At 35.9% G+C, this 23,920-nt stretch overlaps 1 protein-coding gene across 2 annotated transcripts in view; it reads left to right on the top strand.

Annotated features, from left to right (window-relative positions):
- The window catches only part of SYT6 (synaptotagmin 6), a 150,578-nt gene extending 147,120 nt beyond the window's left edge, over positions 1-3,458 (top strand). For both annotated transcript variants that reach the window (XR_001312796.2, XR_015697339.1), the window contains exons 9-10: positions 2,217-2,272; positions 2,404-3,458. The gene's annotated coding sequence lies outside the window, so the exon portion shown is untranslated. The remainder of the gene's footprint in view (positions 1-2,216; positions 2,273-2,403) is intronic.
- The last annotated feature ends 20,462 nt before the right edge of the window (positions 3,459-23,920 follow it).

The following is a 23,920-nucleotide window of genomic DNA, read 5'->3' as shown; positions in this document are numbered from 1 at the left end:
ATATGTTGTTATTTTCAGGGGATTTTGGGGGGGGATTTGCTCTATTCTGGAAAAATATTATTAGATTTACTTGCAGTTAACATGGTGTTAACACCTTTTTTCCCCCTACAGTCAATTTATCTATTCTAATCTGATAGCATCTAAATTGGCTTAGTATCTAACTGCCTTTGCATTTAAAGTAAGAAATCTTTGTGAGCTTGTTCTCTTTAAAGGAGATATTGCCCTTCTTTGTCGTGTTAAATTTCAGCCTTTTGTTTATTCTGGGGTACTAGGAGCACTTGATGCCTTCTAAATATGGATTTGGTTACAGTGAAAGAGTGAAATTGTTTATACTTGTAATGAGAATGGGAAGTTGGTTTCCTCCTTTTTCTTTTCTCTTTCTATATTTTCTTCCTTTTTTGCTTTCTTGCATTTTTATTCTCTCTCTTTTTAGTTTGTGTTATCTTTTATTATTGTAATTAAAATGTTTAATAAAAGTATTATTTTAAAAAAGAAGCTGACTGGTTTTGTTCTTTTGTTTTAACTTGATTGGACACTTAGATAAGCATTTTTATCTGTTCCATGGACAATCTCCACTTATATGTTTCCTTCTGTATCTGAGTGCTTTGTCCTAATAATATACTCAATTTTATTTCTGTGTACTCCACCTGATGATGCCTTAGTACATAGGCATCATTTTCTTTGTTTGCTTGAATGGTGTTACCAATGAAAAAATAATTGGATTGACAGAGATTGATAAGCCATTCTCCTGCCTCATTTTGATTTCCAAGGCCCTATGGTGTTGTGGCTACAATTTTCTTCTTTGTATTTCTACCATTGGCATTCATTCTCTGTTTCTATACAAGTGTTTTGAACTGTCAAAATTGTAAGATTGTTCTTAATAGTTCCTTGACTGAGCTGATGTTTACTGTTGGATTGTATATTAGAAGGCATGGAGGAACCTGGGGATGGAGTTGGGAAAGGAAACATCCTAGAATCCCTATTTAGCCATATCCAGACTAAGTCCAACCCAGCTTCAATTCTGTGGATCCTTATTTATCTCCAAGCAGGAATTAATGTTAATTTGGAAGATTCTTGTGCACATGGTATTTATTAATAAATCAGTTTAATTGGACCTTCACATGTGGACCTGGCCTTTTATGCCTAATATTAATCTGGATTAATCTAGATTGGTTCAGGGAGGGGATGGGCTTAGTTTACTTGTAATTATGTAAAGGTTTTAGGTTGATCTGTCTTTTAACTCCACCCCCAGCTTCTGCCACTCCTTCTTCATTGGAATGTGTGTTTGAGTTGATAGTTCCTTGATTGGGTATTGCTTACTGATTGATTGTTGGTCTGGTATTGGGTTTCTGGGGGTTCCCTAAATTTGACTGAATTTTTTATTACCAAGCTAGGTAACATCACAGGTGTATAGTGCAATATACTGGCATATAGTGCAATACACTGGCTGTTTATATAAACTTGCCTTACCAATCTTAGTTGGTGCATGCTTTCTTCTTTTATGGCACTTAGATTAGTGTATTGTTTTTCCTTTGGTTTTTTTAAAAATAATTTGGCAATTTATACTTAAATGCAGGAAGACCCATCATTTGTATTTATTTGTTTGTTTGTTAAGTTTATTTGCCACCTGTCTCGTGATGGGGCTACTTTAAGCGGCTTACAATAATAAAAAGGAAGAAAAATAAAAGGAATGCAAACAGAATAGAAGTAAAATAATAGAACAATAAAATAAATGAGGACAAAGGAACCCAATGAGAATAACCCAAAGGTGCTTTTTCAGGAGGCACCTGGACTTTCATGTTTTTCTTTGAAGATGTTTCACTTTTCATCTAAGAAACTTCTTCAGTTCTGACTGGATGGTGCTACTATGCCAAAGTAACTAAGTAAAAAAAAACAAAAAACCAGAGTCCCTTAGCTCACTGATCTTACCCTTGTTGACCAATAGATTTAAAAGTGTAGAAACTCAGTGCATTCTATCTTGAGTTTGGCAGCAGCTCCAACCCACTCAAAAGCATCAAATTTAGCAAGGTATTTACATTTTATTTTTGTTAGCTAAAAATAATTAATGATACATCTACCCAGTTTTCTTACTTTCTTTGCAAATTTTCACCTCAAATATTTTTTGTACAATTACTATTCTGTTTTAGCAATTTCCTTTATGAAATATGAAAGTCACATGTACTGTATAAAGCTTGAGTTTTCCAATTCTTTCACAGAAATGAACTTTGTCTCAGGAGACAACTAAAAGAACATATTTCAGTTCCTTATGGAGGTTGGTACCAAGCACTTTTTATTTTTTTTAGAAATTGCATGTGAAATGCAGACATTCATGTTCTCGCTTTTAGTTTTAGATTTTCATAGCTAGGTATGAAAATATCCATGACCCTCTCTTTTGTTTCATAGGTTCTCAGAGTGACAGGAATTGGCTGATTTGATCTTGGCTCAGAAAGTAGGTGAACCTGGACTTTACTAGCATTTGGTTGGGAGACTACCACAGGATATCGGGATTGTTTGTATCTGAATGAAACAACATTAAACTATTTGCAGATTGTTGTCAAGGGAACTATGTGGACACAATCATCAAGTCACAAGGAGTTGCAGCAAGTTTTACTTTCACAGTAATAATGGAAGTATATGCTAAAAGCCCACCCCGCCTCAAATCTTCAAGACATAAATTAAACAAGCAACAAAATGAGCTTATGAGATGACCTTTTTAAAAAATATGGAGAGAAAAAGACTCCAAAGCTCTGTAAAACAATACTTTCAATGTCATATTGCTGTTATTGTTATTTGTAAAGAACTTGTGTCTTCAAAAAGTAAATTACTTTTCATTTAAAAATGAACAAAGTTTAGGACCTGATGGGATCTCTGCGATATATTACAAGATCTCTCAATAATTTTGATTAAATCGCTACCCCTGGTAATGAATGAAATTCAACAACAATCAGGGACTTCACATCATGGAAAGAAGCTTTTATTTCTGTGATTTACAAGGAAGAAAACAATCCAATTTATCAAAGTGATAGAGCTTATTTTCTTATTGAATGTGCATCACAAACTTTTTATAACAAACTTGCAAAGAGATCAAGTAATTTTCTAGCTGAATTAATACATCCTGACAAGATTTGATTTGTCCCAAAGAGATACATGAAAAAAAATATCATGTATGTTGTGAATGTTGTGATAATATAAATTAGAACAAGAGAAATGGACCTTTGTTAATGCAGAGAAAGCTTTTGATTATTTTGAATGGTCTTCCATACTTAAATCTCTGAAGAAGATAATTTTTTTACATGAATACAGAGTATTTATAAAGAATAAGAAGGTCTTAATATATTGATGATTTTTAATCACAAAAAACTACCCCAATGAAAGGAATATTCTGCCTCATTCCTGCCTCATTCATTATTCATAGTGGCATTGCAAAGAAGATATACCAAGAAATGAATTTTCAGGAATTAAATGCTGCTCAATAACATAAACTTAAATTATATGCTGTTGATGGGTACTTATTTTTGTGTGTGGGGGGGGGGGGTGTTGTTGTTTTGGCATCTAAACTTATTAAACTAAAGGACACTTTAGAATTGATGATGGAATACATATACCAGCATGGTTTGCCTCCATGATATGAGACCAATAAAACTCAAATTCTGACATAGCTTAATTGAAGAAGAAAAGCATCATTTGTACCAAATAACCAGTTTTAATTTTAGTGCAAAACATGATAAAATATGGTAATTTACATGACAAATATAAGCATGTTTAAAAGTACTGTATATCTTTGTAGATAAGCCCATCTGCAGATAACACTCACATTTTTAACCAATATTCAATGCAAAATGCAACACACAGAGATTAACTGACCATCAATGTTTGTATGTTTGCATTTTTGCAATTTGTTTTTCTATGATATCTATTTTCATGGTATTTTGGTTAAAAAGTTATGGGTTGGCTTATAACTGAGTATAAGTCCATCCTCAGAAAATTCAAACCCAATTTTTGTGTGTGGGAGGGGGCTGTTGTTGTTTTGGCATCTAAAATTCTTGAATTATCTGTGGGTAAATACAGTAATTATTCACAGGTCTATAAAAATATAATGGCAGATTTTTTAAAGACCATGTTTTAAGGTTAATATCTTTCTTGGAAATAATTTTAGCTGTTGACATGAATATTCCACTGAATCTAAACGTTCAGTTCCAAATGACTTTAACAAAAACTGAAAACAAGGTATTAAATAATAATAGAGACATGGATAACCAGTTTGGTACAGTTTGATACACCAGGTTAGTAAATAGGAAGCCTTAAGTTTTAGGCCTCCCTTGATCACAAAACCAGCTAAGCAACTGTGGGACAGTCATTCTCTTTTAACCTTAGGAGAGGGCTTCCAAAACACAGTGCCATGAAATATCCAAGGACTTAATCTATAAATTGCTAGTGACTCTGAACAAGTTAAAATGGATTTACAATTTAAATTCAATGACCGATATGCAAAAATGGGAATTTTAGCTAGAAAAATATGAAATTAACAGCCAATATTAAAGAAAACTGGTATAAGATATCTTATCACTGGTATGTTGACTGCTAAAATGATTAGTTCATTCTCTAAACATGGTTGAAATGTAATGCTCAGATTGTGTTATTTTTCCATATTTGATAGTAATATTGTAAAGTTTTACAACATTGGAAAATAATTTGTATTGAATGGAACCATTTTAAAAGGTTAGTTTCCTTCCAAGTGATTTTTGATTGAATATATTATTGCTAAACCTTGCCTTCCCACAAAATATAATGAGTAAGCCTATTTATGATAAGTGCTGCAAGGACACTCTATCCTTCCAACTGGAAAGTGTTCACAGTTCATTCTGAAGAAAAGTGACTAATTAAGCTTTTGGAGTATTCCTTGATACTCAAGATAATATGTCGAAAGTAACTGTGACGCAGAATTAAATTCAACTGGCAAACCAGTTTTGGATTAAAACTCAATATATGGGATTTTATTATATCTGATGTATCATTCAGATATCATATCATATCTGAAATATGGGTTTATCTTAACATAATGTTTAATTGCTCAGATATGCATATGTTATTTAGATATTAAGAATTAATTATAGTTTTTAACATGTTGTAGTATATTCAGTTAATTAAAATTAATCAGTAAAATACTGAAAATGTTAACTGATTTAATGTTTGTAAACCCTCCTTTTTATTTTGTGCTGTTTTCATCCTTTCTCCCTTTTTTCTTTCTCTATGTTTGTGTGTGTGTGTGTGTTTTATTTTTTCCTTAAAACACTTAATAAAAATATAATTAAAAAGGTAAACTACTTGATGACCTACTTTTAAAAATCCAGAAATAAGTATAATTCCAGGATAAGTGATCCTAAGGAATTGCAAAGCATTGGAGGAGCAATTACATAATGCAGAGGCTGAAGCAAGAATGAGAAAGAACCCCAAATTCAATTCAATTCAATTTATTAGATTTATAGGCCACCCAATCCTGGAGGAAAAACCCTGCTGTGATTTTGTTAGTAAAATAGAGGACAGAAGGAAATTTGTACAGGCTTCCAGTTTCTGTCAGTTAAGTAGCATTCTTGAATTCCTTGTGGTAATTATTTCTTGACTTGGCTTACCTCAAAGATCTAACAGGAATTTACTGTCTCCCTCTATTTTATCCCAAAAACTGGGGTAAAGAAATGTAAATGAGTAGGGGCAAACTAAGGATGTCTTGTGGCTTACTTATGTCAGGAAATGTACTGCAGAATAAACTTTCCAAATAAATCCTATTTGGGTTGCAATATATCCTTCCAGACAACCACCATGAAAAGAAATATTCATAATTCTAAAAATTACAGTAATATATACTGTAATATTTTCACTGAAATAAGTTTTAACTATGAAGTCTAAATTTGCTTTAGTGAGTAGTTTGTGCTATCTAATAACAAGGAAAAAACCAAAATTTGATGAAGATATGGGTAGTCCTCAACATGATCAAAATTGGGCTGCAATTTCTGTGATCTTGTTGCATAAACCGAGTTGAACTTGATTTTATAATTTTTATGGCACTTGTCAAGGAAATCATAGGACAGTTAAATGAACCCAGCTTTCCTAATGGTGTTTTTTTTTCTTGGGAAGGGGGGGAAGGTTGGCCAGAAATCAGCAAAAAGGTTGCAAATCATAATAAAATGACTGTAGAACACTGCAATTAGTTGAAAATGTGAGCTGGTTGCCAAGTACTGAATTGCAATCATGTGACCATGAGGATGGTGCAATGGTTATAAGTGCAAATACAAGTTATAGATCACTTTTTCCAAGGCTGTTGTAATTGTGAACCATCATTTAATGAAGAGTTATAAGTTGATAACCAGCTGCAATGACTGATTTCAACAATACATGTCTCACTAAGCAGGTACTATATATGTACTTTGAATTTATCTATCTAGGTTTGGGAGCAATTTCAAAGTTCGAGCAATGGTGAAATTCAAATTTTTTTAATACCGGTTCTGTGGCCGTGGCTTGGTGGGCGATGGCAGGGGAAGGATACTGTAAAATCTCCATTCCCTCCCCAATCCAGGGGAAGGATACTGCAAAATCCTTCCTTCCTTCCTTCCTTCCTTCCTTCCTTCCTTCCTTCCTTCCTTCCTTCCTTCTTTCCTTCCTTCCCCTCTCTGGGGCCAGCCAGAGGTGGTATTTACCGGTTCACTGAACTACTCAAAATTTCTGCTCCTGGTTCTCAGAACCTCTTAGAACCTGCTGAATTTGACCCCTGAGTTTGAGCCATTCTTATATATATATATTGTATATGGAATGGCTACAACTCATTTGGTGAAACATATTATTTGTATACAAAATGACCAGGATTCAGTTCCAGAAAGACTGTTGTGGGAAACCTGGGAAAATCAATGCAATTTTAAGCTTCTTGGACAAATAGTTTGTTTAATTTGAAGCAATTTATTAAGTTCCATCTAATAAATGAATATTTCATAGAAAATAAATAAATAAATAAATAAAATCAATATGATGATCTGACTGTAAACTCAGTCAGTGTTTAGGGATGCTCCATAGGAGAAAGCTAATCAAGAAAACCTATTGATGTTGGTACCATTGCATTTTTAACATACGAAAACCAAGACATTAAATTGCTACTGTGCGGTTTCTTGATGATGTCTTTGAAAAATTGTAGATATATTAATGCTCTGAGGATATCCCATTGAATCTAGTATGCCTTATACATTGATTTGCCCTTGAAAAATGGTTAGGAACTGAAGTGGTTGAAAACAATGGTTTAACTCCTGATTGGGAGCATGCATACAAAATACATCTCAACAACTTTAAACAGTCTTGTAAATCATTCATTCATTACTTAAAAGCAAATTGGATTAATACCCTCCTTTGTATCTTATATAATGATGATGAACTAGTCAAAGATGCTGTCCTTTGATTCTGAAATATCTCTTAATGCAGCTAGTTGTTATTGATAAATACCCTGCACTAAGCACTTTTGCTGTTAAAAACACATCAGATTTCACATGCTGTAGATATGCAGTTGCTAGAACTCTTCCTTGTGCCTCTGTGAAATTCTTTTAAGAATTTTTTTCTTATTTATAATGTGATGTTATAATTAATAGTGTCGATTGTTGTTTTATCCTATGTTTGTGTTGCACTTAGCAACAAGCTCACAACAAATAAAACTACTTCTGCGATTAATACTTTTTTTTCAAAAAGAAACAGAGTCTTATGCATTCAGATGTTTAAGTCTATCCTTATATTATAAGCCCAAAAGTGTGAGGATTAAATGCCCAGATGACATTGCATATTTCAAAGCATCTTAACCATATGTTTGAGTTTGAACAACTGAAATTCATCCAACCATAGCTGTCAAAATGACATTTTGGATGTATTTACCGATCATATTTTAGGCAAACTGACATCAGAATTACTTGAGCTGGGAGTAATTTTATTCAACTATGTCACGCTTTTGGCTTCCAGGGGCTGATGATCATCATAGAAAGTTGCACTCTAGTTCCACAATCTCAGCATTTGTATACCATAATGCAGGGGTGTCAAACTCATGTCATCACGTTGTCATCACATGATGTATGGTGACTTTGGAATTGGAATTGGAATTGGAATTGGAATTGATTTTATTTGTAGGCCGCCCTTTTCCCTGAGGGGACTCAGGGCGGCTCACAGAAACCAGGGAGAGGGGAATACAATACAATACAGTACTAAGACAACAACACATAATAAAATAATACGCAACATGCATACAACATTCGGGCGGGGTAATGGTCCTTATCCCCAGGCCTGACGGGCGAGCCAGTTCTTCAAGGCTGTGCGGAAGGCCTGGACGGTGGTGAGGGTACGGATCTCTACGGGGAGTTCGTTCCAAAGGGTCGGGGCCGCTACTGAGAAGGCCCTCCTCCTTGTGGTTGCCAGCCGACATTGGCTGGCCGATGGGATGCGGAGGAGGCCCAACCTATGAGATCTTATAGGCCGTAGGGAGGTAATTGGCAGAAGGCGGTCTCTCAAGTATCCAGATCCACTGCCATGTAGGGCTTTATGGGTGGTCAATAGCACCTTGAAGCGCATCCGGAGATCGACAGGTAGCCAGCGCAGCTCGCGGAGGATAGGTGTAATGCGGGTGAATCGGGGTGCACCCGCGATCACTCGCGCGGCTGCGTTCTGTACTAGCTGAAGTCGCCGGATGTTCCTCAAGGGCAGCCCCATGTAGAGCACATTGCAGTATTCCAGCCTAGAGATCACGAGGGCCCGAGTGACTGTTGTGAGAGCCTCCCGGTTCAGGTAGGGTCGCAACTGGCGCACCAGGCGTACCTGGGCGAATGCCCCCCTGGTCACAGCCGCTATATGATGGTCGAATGACAGCTGTGGATCCAGGAGGACTCCCAAGTTGCGAACCCTCTCTGAGGGGTGTAGAATTTGACCCCCCAGCCTGAGTGTTGGATTAATGGCCGAATTTTTGGGAGGAAAACACAACAGCCACTCGGTCTTTTCTGGGTTGAGCACAAGCTTGTTAATCCTCATCCAGTCCATGACGGCTTCGAGTCCCCGGTCCATTACGTCAACCGCTTCATTGATTTGGCACGGGGCGGACTTTTTCCCACTTCACTAAAATGGGGGTGGGGATGGCAGCACATGATGCATTTGGCCTGCGGGCCACAAGTTTGATGCCTCTGCTGTAATGTAAGAATGATAATGCAAAAAACCCAACAACTTATTTTTATGGTTAAAAGGTAAAGGTTCCCCTTGCACATATGTGCTAGTCATTTCCAACTCTAGGGGGCGGCACTCTTCTCCATTTCAAAGCCAAAGAGCCAGTGAAGTTGTCTCTGTGGTCACGTGGCAGGCATGACTAAATGCCGAAGGCATACAGAATGCTGTCACCTTCCCACCATAGGTGGTCCCTATTTTTCTACTTGCATTTTTACATGCTTTTGAACTGCTACATTGGCAGAAGCTAGGACATGTAACAGGAGCTCACTCCTTTATGTGGCACTAGGGATTTGAACTGCCGACCTTTCTTATCAACAAGCCACTTAGCCACTGTGTCCCCCTTTTTTTATGGTTACACTTGGGTATTTTATTTCTTAGACTTATTCTGAAATATTTGTTTGTTTGTTTGTTTTAATTTATATTGTCACCCACTCACTGTCAGTGGAAGTCTTATAAAAATAAAACCTCAATAAAAACAATAACCTCCACCCCCTCAGTAACAACAATCAATCAATCAGTCAAGACAGACAGACAGACATATAATCATTATACTTCATACAAGGGCTAGCTATCAAATCAAATCAAAGTTACCTCCGACCTTAAAGGCATCAGAGATAACCAACTGGCCATGGGAAACAAAGAATAAAGAGCTGTGCATTGTCTTTCCTATCATTATAAAATTAAAGTATAGCTGTTAATAGGGTAAAGCATCACTCAAATGCTAAGCAACCAGCAGGCCAGTTTTGAGCTGAGCCTGTTTAATGTGAGCCATGCATGCTTTTGGCTCATTATGTGGTTTCTGACATTGATTATCTTTCAAGCAACTATTTCAGTTCATGGCAGCCATAATTTTCAGTCAGCATGTGGTAAATTCTGGCCTCATTGCCACAGAACCATTTATGTTTGTCTATCTTGGAGGGGAGCTATAGCTCAGATGTGCAGCACGTGCTTTGCATGAAAACAGCTCTACAATTTCAGAAAGACAGAAAATAACTCTGCTTTAGAGCCCAGAGAGATACTACCAGTAAGAATAGTTAAACCTACAGCTCCAAGGTTGCATAAAACTCCCCAGCTCATTTTTAATGGTAAATTCTCATGGTACCGGAAAATAGTCAATCTTAGCCCCATCAATTTGCATGATATAATTCACCTGTTTTGAATTCTGGCTTTAGCCACAGCAGTCCTTATCCTCCTTCCTAATAATTTAAGGCACTCATTCTGAACACAGTATTTTATGCATCCTTGAGCTAGATGGACAAATCATCTGAAATAATAAAATAGTTTCATATATTTGAAACAAAAAGAAAATCTAAGAAACAATCTCAAGATAAAGCAAATATTTAGGATTACAGGAAATTGCTTTGTATCTTTCAACTGGTTTTTATGTGGCCTATTATCCTGCATATAAAAGCCTTTCTCCTGCATGGATATATTCAGGAAAGGGCTTGTTGAGATGATAAATAAAATTTAATAAAGTTGTACTACTGAAGAGAATGCTGGCAAGGTCTGTGTGTTCGGCTAAGAAATGAATGTTCTTGAATTAAGGAAAAGAGGTTTTTTCTGTCTCAATATATATCGCCTTAGGAAATGAAGATTCCTCTCTTAATGAAATGAATGTCTTTTGCTAGACATTACTAAAGAGAATGTTATACTGGAAAATATCTATGTGGTCTCCTAACAATTATCTATAGATTCCCACAAGAATATATCTTGTCTTCCATGTTGTTTAACATCTATGTAGATGTAATGGGATTTGAAAATTTGAAGCTAGCCTGTTAATTGTATTTATAGCTTTCCTTTTGCCTGGGAGCTCAACGTGGATTAATTTTTGGTCCCTTCTATAGTATCATTATATGGGGCAGACTTGGCAGAAAATGAGTAGCCCAAAATCACTCAGTGGGCTCTGTGGTTCACTGGAAGCTTGAAGTTAGTTCTTCAGTTGAAATCTAAGATGGATACATTAGCATTGTAGTAACCTGCAAGGATTTCTGAGTCTAGTGCACAAAATAGGCATTTGTGTAACGTGCCTGAGATATGATACTTCAAGACTGATCATTTATGCTTCGGGTGAGAACTTTGGATTGCTTTGTAGAATAGTCCATTTGATTTTCTTGGCTATTCATAGTATTGCAAATCTTCTCAACATGAAAGTTCAAAACATCAATATTATTTCTATCCTGCTTCTTCAAAGTCCAGATATAATAATAAGAGCAAAAAAAGGCTTTTCCTACTATCAGAAGTGGACAATTTCTACCATCACATTCAAGACTATCTTACTGAATTTTTAATGCACAGTTTATAACTTTTTGTTTGTTGGTTGGTACAAAGATTAAAGGTGGGAATCCTAGCATCTGGTTTTCCAGAGCCCTTATGTTCCTACTTTGCAAATGCCATAAAAATATTTAAAAAGTGGGTCATGCTGGGAGATCTCAAATTCAAATTGCACCTCTACTCACTACTATCCTTCCTTTAAACCAAACATACAATATTTTGCATCTGAGGGTGGCTCTTGGGCTTTGAATGTTATGCTGGAATTTTAATACTCTAAGAAACAGACATGCACCAGAAAAATAAGACAGGCAGGACACAGATAAGATCTGCATTAAATCAATTAAGGGCAGCTAATACGATTACTTCCAGTTTATTTAATAATATTACCCTTCTGTTTTCTGAGATCCTAAATCACCAACACACAATTGACTCTCCCCATGCTTAATGACAATATATCCCTTCATCCCGTGACCTCTGATTACAAAACATTTCTTTTAAATGTACATTCTGTACCATGTTAACTTCAAGGCCCCAATTTATTTTTTCTGTTCTACATCATATGCACTTTTCATACTGTATCAGTGATTATTAATATAGTATGAAAGGAAACCAGTTAATTTTATTTACAGCTACTCCATTTTTAAATTAAGCCTAAACTTACAAGAGTCAACATTAAAAATGAGATGAGTTTTGTTTGATAAATGTTTGGCATTAGAAACTCCGGTTCTAAACATGAAAACTGTGTTGTAAGCATATTAGGCATATTAGGCATCTTCTGCTACCATAATACTATATATTTAAAATTGTGGTCCTTCAGTCAAAAATATAAAATCTACTGCAACCTATTAATTATTTAAAAAATGACCCTCCACGTGGACTAAATTTTGCCATATAATATATTTTTTATAAACTTTAATTCCTGCAAGCAGGTAAATAAATGGTTGCAATATGACTGAAAAACTTTCTAAAGATCTATGGAGTCTACTTAAAATCTGGAAAATGCTAAGAAAAAAAGCTGATAGTATATCACTTCCTGTGGTCTCAGTGTCCACTTCTGTTTTCCCACAGGATGGGACTCAGAATATTTCCATAGTAGCAACCCAATCTTTGCTGTTGCAATTGAATATTCTGCAGGCAAAATGAAATGTTGTCCTGTTTCTTGTCATTACCTTGTGTATTTTGCATGGATAGATAGATGAGCATTTTGAGAATGATGATTGATGAATAGCCAAGGGCATATTGTGTGGAGCCATGGTGATGACTATGGAGAAACTATTCAGAAGTTGCTAAGACAACAGATGCAGAAGCATGAGTTAAGCCCTGAGAGGAAGGAAAATATTAGAAAGATATTCAAACTACTGTATTTTTCAGAGTATAAGACGCACAAAGGTTTTGAAGAGGCAAATAAAAAAAGTTTTTGCATTGCAAACCTTGCGAAAATGCCCCCCCCCAAAAAAAGGGCATGAATCACCCTTAGGAGGCTTGTAGAGTGTTCCTGGGGGTAAGGGGCCCCAAAAATGAGCAAAAAATGGCCGATTTTTTGTTTTAAAAAAGAGCATTAGGAAGCTTATAGAGTGCTCCTGGGGGTTAGAGGGACACAATTGAGCAAAAAGTGCCCATTTTTTGCCCATTTCTGCCCTCTCCAGCCCCAGGAGCTCTCTGAAAGCCTCCTACAAGCTATGCATGGCCATTTTGGTGAAGGGACGGGATTTCAGGAGGCAAAAAAAATATGTATTCAGTAGACACACCCAGATTTTCAGCCTCTTTTTTGAGGGAAAAAAGGTGCATCTTATACTCCGAAAAATATGGTAGCTCTCCCTGACTCTTTGGGGTGTAAGGAGGAGGAATGGAAAATACAGGCAGATTTGAAAGATTTTGTAAATCTTTCTCAGTATAGTTGTACTCGTGTTTCCCCCAAAAATAAGACAGGGTCTTATTTTCTTTTAACCCCTCCCCCCAAAATAAGTGCTGGCCCTTATTTTCGGGAAGGTCTTATTATTTTTGAGATGCAGGAAGAGGTGAGCATGGTCACCTCATGGCTGCTGCTGTGTTGCAATATTTTCAGGGAATTTTTATTTGGGTGGAGGGCTTATTTTAGTGCATGCACTCAAAAGTCTGATTGGGCTTATTATCCAGGGAGGTCTTATTTTGGGGAAAACAGTCTTTATGTTGAATCTCTTTTCAGATCTGTTTTACTTCTGAGAGCTAACAGATTCATTCTATTCTTGATCCCAGTATGATTTTAATGTAGAAATTAATCAACAATCGATACTGATGTCATTACCAAAAAACATATTTCAATTTCCCTAAGAGTGGGGCAAAGGCTATGTATTTTATACATTATGACTATGGCAATTTAAGGAACAAGGATTGAGTATTTGATAGTACAAAAATCAGCAGGATAGGACTATGTAGCCCATGGCCTCAGGATGACACAAGGCCAGCATTATAGGGATAGAGAAAAGTTAAAAGGTGCTGTGATGCGACTTATATACAAGAATGTCAACTTGTTTCCTGGTGAGGGAACTCACTCCACTCTCTGTAGTAGACTGTACTCAAGGAAGGCATGGGCTGGGATCATAACAGCAGAGATACTGTCTCTAAAGTCTGCACTTCCTGTTAGGTAAAAACATTTTGATCCATCTGAGAGCAAAGGAAGAAGTTGGCTACCAGAGATAAAAAGAAGAGAGAGAGAAAATATCCCTCGGAGTGCTGATAAAAGACAATCTACCAGATACTGGAAAAGTCCAAGAAATCAAGCAGAGAACTTTAAATTCATACATCCTAGGAAATAGGTAACACGTTGCTAAAAATTGTACGTTGCTTAATTACTATCACTCTGTATGGTTAAACTATTTAAAGCTATTTTGTCTCTGGTATTTATTGTTTCATACAAACTCAGTGATTGTGTGTTTTATGTCATTTGGAATTTGTTTCACAATGGAACTTCTTCCAATTAGGAACAAATCAACATAATTTGCCTAAAGCCTTATATTTGACTTTATTTTTTTTCCTGAATCTTAAGATTCAGTGATTTGAAAAGCTTTATATTTTATCTATATCATGACTAAAATCTGTTGTTTGATAGTACTTAAAGATAAAAGGGAATGTTTATATTCTCTCTTTTCTTTTGAAAAAAAATAAATTTGAGTCCCTTTAGCTTTAGTGAGATTGCTTTGTCTCCCAAAGGGGAGATAGAAGAAAGACTGATTTCCCATGAAAGTGAGAAATCAAGAGCTATATGAGGCATACAGTTGAAAGCATCGTGAAACCTATCCATTAAGAATGAATATAATCTAACCAAAACCTAAAACAGACACTGCAAGTGTGGATAACATGTATCCCCATTCCATCCTCAGACTGCACTGCTAAAATTTAGAAAACAACAGCCAAATTAGGGTATCACAATACTAGACAGTTTGGAATGGTTAAGAATGGGGATATAAATAGTTTGCTTCCATAAGTCTCCCATTCCCTATTCTTTTCCGCTATTGTTTTCAGTGCAAATGTATCCTTCTGCCTGCCTGCCTGTCTGTCTATGTAACTCATAAATATAGAAATAGCGCTTATACTTATATAGCCTTATATAGTGCTAAACAGCCCTCTCTAAGCAATTTTACAAAGTCAGCATATTTCCCACAACAATCTGGATCCTCATTTTACCCTGAAGGACAGAAGGCTGACTCAACTTTGAGCCTGGTGGGATTTGAACTGCCAAATTGCAGGCAGCCGGTAGTCAGCAGAATGGCCAGAAGTGGCCTGCAGTACTGCACTCTCACCACTGCACCACTGAGGCTCATATCATCTGTAAACTAGGCTTACAGAAATGCAATGGACATCTCTTATTTTGTAATATATTTTGCAATGCATCCCTGATTTCATAGATAATGTTTGCCTCTAACTCACTTATGACACACACATCATTCGCTCATTATTCCTTATTTTGACAGTCCTAAGGATGAATCACCTATACTAATGAACCAGCAATTCTAGAAGGCCTTTTGTTTCTTCTTACCATTTGTTTTCAAAGGACAGCACTAGGCATGTAAATGTCAAAATGAAAAATATGTTTTATGCAATTTTTGGTGGGCAGACAAATCAATGTCAATGGTTTCATTGTGTAGTGATGATTTTAAACCAGATAGAAATATGAGCAGGTCAGAAAATAATGTTATTTGGCTAAGAGCAATTGCAGGGTGATGCTGAACTTGGGCACAGGCTACCTTTACCAACCTTTAAACAACAACACAAAGTAAGAGTTTCTTTTCCTAGCATCAAGATTTTACTTGCGGGAGAAGAAAAGTAGTTCTAACATAGTTTCCACTGGTGAAATGTTATCAGCCCTGTGAAATGTTAACTGTCCTATTAAATGCAGGCATATAAGCTTCTCTGTAGCTCATCAGGTTTCCTGGAGGATTTTTGTTTTAAGAATTATATGAAATAGCCTATGCTTGTTGAGTATTAAATAAATGAAACATAATTACCAAATTCAACCCAGAATAGAAGAAGACTCCCTAGATAAATGCAGGGGATAACAGCAGATATTAGTATAGTCAGGTAGCATGATTATAATTGGATGGGCTGCTGGTATGATTAGCAACAACCTGCCTCGAATTCCTAAATGAAGGGTAAAATTCCATGCAACTGTTATTAGAATGCTCATCACTATTATACTGTTTGTCCCAATGTGTTTTAATCTAAAAGAAAAATTAGAAATTTCAGAGTTGCTTTCATTTTACATAAGCAAGGGCATACAGTACTTTCAAGCCAATTGCAAAATGCACAGAATAGGCTAGACCACAATACAATGTAATGATCTAAGAGTATTAAACTCAAAACTCAAAAAATGGGAACTCACTCCAAGATGATCACCATGGGCCACAATCAAAGTATCCCTTGGTTTTTATATTGCTGAATAAGATGTACAAGATAATATGTTCTAATTTCACTTTTCTTTATGCACTCTAGGCCTTTAAATAAACCTTAGTGATAACAACTCTTTAAGGTCCTTGATAGAACGTGGTATATATTTTAATATGAATAATATGGGTGCCTAGCAAAATACAGTATCAACTGTTCCCTTTCAAAGCCTTGTTCCATCCATCCATAGGAAAGTTCAGCTTTATTGCTATAACTGTTTTACTACATTCCTGTTCTCCAAAAATTCTTCCAATAAATCAGTTGCTATGTATACTGCATGCAGGTTGGCACTGTTTATATGTATCCCTGTGTCTGTATACTTTTAATCGGTATCTGACAAATAACAACCAAACAGACACAGCTTTGGTTGTCACTGGGAAATGCTGCATTGGTTCCCTCTTTGTTCTTCTTGTAACTATTGAAAGCATCTATTTTCTTCCAAGGAGTGGGGAGACCATAGCCCACAGCTTGCTTTTCAGCTATGTCTTTTGAACCATTTTATGTTGAGACTTTCAGGCAAATCTAACTGCACATTCTTTGCACAAGGCTTTAGCCTTGTTATCAAAGGAGTAAATATTTAAGCAGCAGTTAAGCTGAAGCATTCGAAATCCCTATTGATTCAGTTCCAATGAGGGAAGCTATAACCAAGGCTCTTCAGTTTAATTAGGGATCTAAAATTGAGTATTAAAGAGAACTTCTTTATCCAGTAAATGAGGTGGACTGGGAGACCTTTCTTGTGTAATGAGATAATGTGTAATGAGATACAGAGAATGTCAACATATGTGGAAGTATCAACAGGACATAAGATTCCAAAAAGGTAACCATTAGTAACTGTGAGGGGATCTGCAGGGCAGGGATAGAGTAGAGGTTTGCTACTATGTAGGAAAATTAGGGGAAGGGAAAAAATGATGGATTTCTTTAGTAATGCAGAGTTGATTCAAAAATTAAAGGTTGACATTTGGTAATGTATTGGGCATAGATAGAGTACTAATTGGATCCTGGATTAATGATCTGCCCCCCCCCCCAAATGAAAGTAAGCAATCTGCAAAGCTGATTTTGCTCCCCTACCCCACTTTCAAATTTCCCGGGGGCTGGCTTTAAGAGTGAGAAAATAAAATATTTGGATATTACTATGACAAATATGAACTGTATGTTATTTCAAAATAATTATGTTAAGGCATAGAATGAAATTAAGAAGAACTGGTAAAGATGGAGAAAATTAAAATGGTCACTGTTGGGAGAATCTGTGATAAAAATTCAGTTGATACCTGTTTTGACAATAGCATTATGGTTGGGGAAATTGCAGAATTTGCTGGGATCAACAAACTGACTTTGATTAAAGAAGGGACGATATCCACATTTATTGGTGACTAGAAATGTCTCACAGACTTTTTGCATAAAATGTTTAAAAATAACTTGGGACTTATGGTTTTGATTATCAGACAAAACAGATTATATAATAACTTTAGAGAGAGTTAAAAGTATATTTATATCTACAACTGCGGGGAGGGGGGCAGGAAAGCCATTTCTTTGAATCTTGATTCTTTTCTGTTTTCCTTTTTCCACTTTTTGCTTTGATTCCCTTTTTTTCAATTTTACATTAGTTTGCATTTGTTTTATCTCTTTTTAAAATTTCAATAAAAACCATATTTAAAAAGTGAAGTATCAAGGCATTTTTAAGCCTTTAGCATCATGACATTTTAGTGTGCTGGGAAGGCTACAAAAAATTACAAACATAACCAGGTATACGTGAATAATGGGGCAACATTTAGTTTCATTTGGAAATGTCTGTAGTGAAAGGGGGCATTTATTCAACAATCTTTTTTCCTGTGTGTCCTCATGTGCCTTTTCAATGTACTGCTGTAGGGAAACCTATTTTAAAATCTGACTAAGTGAAGCAAAGAAAATTCCCCCTCTGGGTTCGACTGGGTGAGATCTGTCACCCGGGAGTCTAAACATTTCTCTTTAGTAGCAAGATCCTCTGTGGCAGATTCCCAATGTCCTCAGATTTCATGTTGAACAAATATACATTATCACGATACAGGAAAGAGCTATTTACCAGAAGTGCTTGAGGACAAAACGATAACTACCACTCTGCTAGGCTGCATTATGAAAAGAAATTAAATTGTACAAATGAACTCGGCCATAGACTTTTATCGCAAAGGTTCCTGGTCTCGATCCAAGTAAGCTGACTGTTTAGATGGAATTTTAGTTGTTAGGCTCTTTGAGAACAAGGACCGTACATTTCAAAATGTTTTCCCTAGCAATTTTCTATCTGGCCAATTTCTGGTATCTGACTTTGGGATGCTAAATCTTTCGCAGACTTTGTGGCTCTTTAACTTTCTACAACATTTAGGTACATAATTGCCAAACTAGAGCACTGGAAAGTGACTGCCAAAATAGTAGATTAAGGCAAGGTTCTCGGAATAGCATGGGCAGCAAAAGCAAAGAAACAGAGAGACAAACAAAGCCCAAAGAAAGTTCCCATTCAAGAAACAAATCACCAGGCTTAACTTATCCTACTTCAGATACATTATTCAAAGACCTAACTTTCTGGAAAAAACTCAAATGTTAGGAAAGTTAGAAGGGATGAGAAGAAGAGAAGCAGCAATGGAAGACTTGAAAGGCCAGGTTATGTACAGATTGTCATGGAGAAAATCTATGTGGTCGCTAAGAGTCAACAGTGACTTAATGGTACATAATCAATCATTGGATTTTTCCAAAGCACCATTACTGGAACTTGGCTCATAATGATCAATCCCAGCATTTCAATCCCAGCAGAAGTAAGGGGGGGTGTGTCAAAATAATTTGGAGGCCATGAAAAATAGAACTGATGTTATGTCAAAATGCCTATAATGTTCCAGTTCCTGAAAACACTTTAACATGCAATATGTTGTAAATACAAAAATAACTATAGTAAGTCTCTCCAATAGAGCTCAGGTCAACTCAGGTTAATAATTAGAGCCACTTGATGTGAATACTTTCTGGATTGTTAATCACTACTTGGAAATCTAATTTCATAATAGCTCCTTAACATTCACTGACTAGGGATGGGCACTTATAAATAAAATCCCTAATTTTAAATAAGTAAGTTTTTGGGGTTTTGTTTAGGTATGAGAAAAGTCCTTTTTAAAAATATATTTATTTAAATAATTTAAATGGCCACATAACTCACAACAGTGGCTCTGGGTATTATAAAAATTAAAATCTTCCATAACCCATGATGTCCACAGTCAGCAATACAGAAAAGATTCCTAACTCCATGTTGCCTGTCTTCTTGGTTTCTAGTTTCATAATTAATCTTCTTAATTTTAATAGTTTTGCATTTTCTTGTTTATCTTTTTATTACCGGTATTTTGTAAGCTGACCATAGTTTTTGCAACAGTGAGATGGATGCCATATAAAATTAATAAATAAATACATTTTAAAAAAGACCTTGGAGAAAAATCACAATGTATATTTTCGGAGGAGCTGCACTGCCTAAAGGCAGCTTACATTGAGAAATAGAGTTTCCCATATTTTTTCTTACCAAATACATCAGTAATAACTCTTACTTTGCACTTGGCAAGAGATACACAATAGAAAAGGTAAAAGAAAGAAGCATCCGCCTAAATTGTAGAGGTGGCACCCTCATTTTGACAGAGGACAATCAACCAATTTAAGTGGTTTCAATTTAGTGTGCAATGAACCAATATTCAGGTTAATGTCAAGTGTCTGACTAACTTTCACAGAGTTTGAGTCAGTGCACTGAGGAAATCTGACAGTTTATTAGCTGGCTGATGTCGGTGCTATTCCGAGAGTGTAAAGAAGTGCAAGACTCACTGATTGAGAACCATTCTGTTCCCAGATAGATGAGTTGTGCACATCCATATGGGGGAGTGAAGACAAGAGTTTTCATTTCATTGTTGGCTAGGAGACAGCAAAGAAATGGCAGGATGTTTCTATATTGATTTCCATTGCAAGTTATCTTATTGGAAATGTATAGGCTGTCTAATAGAATCACCATGGAAATTTATTTTCGTAATCCATCTCTTAAGTCATAGGAAGCACAATAAAGGCCAAAACACAGACAGGGGCCTAAGAATTCTTAGTTCAGCCACAATACATTTGATAAAGTCTTATTATCAAAGGACTCCCAACTAATCCCTTCCATGTTTAGGTTTAGCAATGAACAACCTTAGTGCTGCAGGTTTTCTTTAAGTCTCATAAGATTGTGTTGTCTTTCCTGGTTATCTATTAAGTGCAGCTCATTATTTCAGGTTTAAAAACCATTTGTCTTAAACAAAATGCCACCGTTTATGAGTTGATTATGGCAATTGCTTGTTACTCAACAAAGAGCAAAGCCAGTTGGATGACTGTGGCCAGGATAGCTGCAGGAGCTAGAGCTCTTGACGGCTGCTGAGAAATGTCTGCTTTATCTAATAATGGTTTTAATTACTATATTGTTGCCTTTTCTCAGCAGGACTGATGGAATAACTCTGCATCTGGAATTGCAATAATTGTATTCCTGCTGACTGACTGTAGGTGGCAAAGCAATTATGTCCATCCCTGAACTGTAGGATGAGAGCCAATGAGACCTTTCTAATTTTCTGTCCCAATAAGTCAATATTTCCTTTTGTAAGGATTTGTGGAAGTGTCTTACAACTTTCTTTTAATATTAAAGTACAAATCCTTTACTTAAATAACTAGGTCCTTAGTTTGGACCAGAAAACATTATTATGATTGTAATTTTAAAAGTGCATATCTCTAATGACCAGAAATCATTGTTTTTATAATTATCTGTCATGAATCTTATTATTTTCAGTGGATATTGCAAATGTAACTCAATTATAATTCAGTTTTCAGAACTCCATTATTTTATTTATGTACAATTTCTATTATATAATGGAGCTAATGATAGACCAAAAGAAAAAGTTAAACAATAAAATTAGTTTAATTAAAAAAACTTAACAGTAAATATACATTATCAAAAACTCTTATATCTGCAAGAGTTACATAATCCAATTGAAAAACTAATATTTCCTAACCATTGCTAACCAAGCTTAGATAAGCTTCCTTTCTTATAGTATTTCATGTTAACGAAGCTTCCTCCCAAAAGCTCCTGCTGCTGACTGCATTTTTATGTTACCACAAAGAAGTTCTAAGGAATTAATTAGCAATTTTAAACAAGTTCATTCTGAACAGATGTAGAACTGGAGTTTACAGGACTTCCCATTTGAAATTGCTGCATTAGTCTTTAATAATAAAAAAGAGGTGCGCTTTTCTTCCTACCAATGCATTTTTCCCTCTTCTGTGCCCAAGTTCAGCTTTCCCTCGTGCAACTTTCTCTTTCATCCCCCTTTCTCTTCTCTTTCCCTATTTTAAAATTCCCATAGGAATATTGAAGAAGCTGAAGGCCTGCTACCATCTTCACACCTTAGAAAGCCATTATTTCTGTAGACAATTGTGGACCAAATTGCAACTATGCTGAATACCACATATAGACTCTTTTAAAAATTGAAAGAGAAAAAGAACCAAAATAAAAACACAGTGCCAAGTAGACCGCCTGGCAAGCACCAGGAAACAGGAAATATTTCCTATTCCTAGAATAGGGAAAGTCCCAGGGGGGGAGGAAGACAATTTGAGAAGCATGCAGGATTTGAAATGATGATTCCCATTGGAAGCTTTACCTATTTATTGTATCTAAATGGGACTGGTAGCTCTGATTTTTATATATTGTTTTTGTAAAGGCTTGGTGCTAATGTGGCTTATAAATATTTTCAGGAAGGAATAAAATGATGTAACAAAGAGTTTTGACAATGCTGTTAACATTCTGATACTGAAGATGATAAATTATCATTAAAAGGTTATGCAGTGCTTGATAGAGAAAGTTATATGCTAATTTATAATATTTTAAAAAAGCATTCAGCCTGCCACATTAAACAGACAGTAGCTTATATAGTAGCTACTATACAGTAACTTTATATCTCTTTCTTTGGAAATCCTCCAATTAGAAGCAATAGCAATAGCACTTAGATTTATATACTGCTCCACAGAGTTTTTATAGCACTCTCTGAGCGGTTTACAATATCAGCATATTGCCCCCAACAATTTGGATCCTCATTTTACTGATGGATGGAGGGCTGAGTTAACCTTGAGCCAACCTTGAACTCCTGGCTGTGGGCAGAGTTAGCCTGCAATATTGCATTCTAACCACTGTGCCAACAAGGCCATTAAATTATTATGATGGCTTTTAACAAACTCTAAAAAGCTCTTTCAAATTGTATACATTTGGGTGCCATTAAATTTTCTAGTTTTGATTTTTCCACCATAAATTTACAGTTTCCCCTTCAATAACAAATATATTAAGTGAATTTCATTATATATCCTCTTTGTCAAGCAACATAAAATATAGGATTGTTAATGATTTTTTAATTCATAACTTTTTACATTTATTGACTTAATGACTACTTTTTAGGAATTCTTGGAGATGTAACCCTAACACTAATGACAACTATAACCATAACCCAAATTGGCATTCCAATCTAATGAATGTTTTCATGTATTTTATGAGGAAACACAGATAAGGCAGTATCAAAACAAGATGGGCCTCCTCAGCATACCAATATTCTACAAATCTATTGGTTATATCGATTTTCCATTACCAATTCCTGGATACGTAATCCTATCGCTAGTACTAATCACTGTGATCTATTTTCCACTACAAATTCATGGATACTTGTTCCGTCTCCCCTTCACGGCTCATTAACAAACAGCAGGCAGACAAACTTAAAAGAAACTTTCTTTATCAGTTCTTGGCTCAGACTGGCTTTGAGCCCAAAAATAACATAAATACAGTCTCTGACCAGATAACAGAATACAAAACAAATCTCTCTTACGGCAACACAAGTTGAACAAAACGAAAGCAAAGCACTTCTTCCAAAGTCTCTCCGAATCAGGGTTACAGAAAGTGTATCTTCTTGAATCAGGGTTACAGAAACAAAGCACTTTTCCAAGTGTATCTTACATAAACCACGATTGATGATCCATCAATGTTGAACGAACCAAGGAATGTTGACTCCTGCAACCAGGGCAGGGCACCATCCGTCCTTTTATCCCCAAAACACGCCACTCACGAGCCCCAGCTGCAGTGTTAATCTTCCATCCTGAAAAGACTCACAGAAGACATCTGCTGAGTCACAACAGATACCTAAAACTAATTCTAACCCTAATCACAAACCTAACCCTAATCCAGATTGGAATGCCAATCTAATGGGATTTTCCCATGTATTTTACCAAGAAACACAGATAAGTCAGTCTTGAAACATGAGAGATCTTCTAAGAAAACCAGTGCTCTAAAATTCTGTTGGTGTTATCTATTTTACTGGGTGCATTCATGAAGAACTAACCCTAACCCTACTTATAATCCTCACCTTAACCCTAATTGGAATTCCAGTAGAAATTATTTTTCCACGTATTTTACCAGGAAACGCAGATAAGGTAGTCTTGAAACATGAGA

The sequence above is a fragment of the Thamnophis sirtalis genome, unplaced genomic scaffold (genome assembly GCF_051295495.1).
Source record: "Thamnophis sirtalis isolate CommonGarterSnake01/CBP01778 unplaced genomic scaffold, rThaSir2_p1.2 scaffold_7, whole genome shotgun sequence".
NCBI lineage: Eukaryota > Metazoa > Chordata > Lepidosauria > Squamata > Natricidae > Thamnophis > Thamnophis sirtalis.
This window is presented reverse-complemented; position numbering and strand designations above follow the sequence as displayed.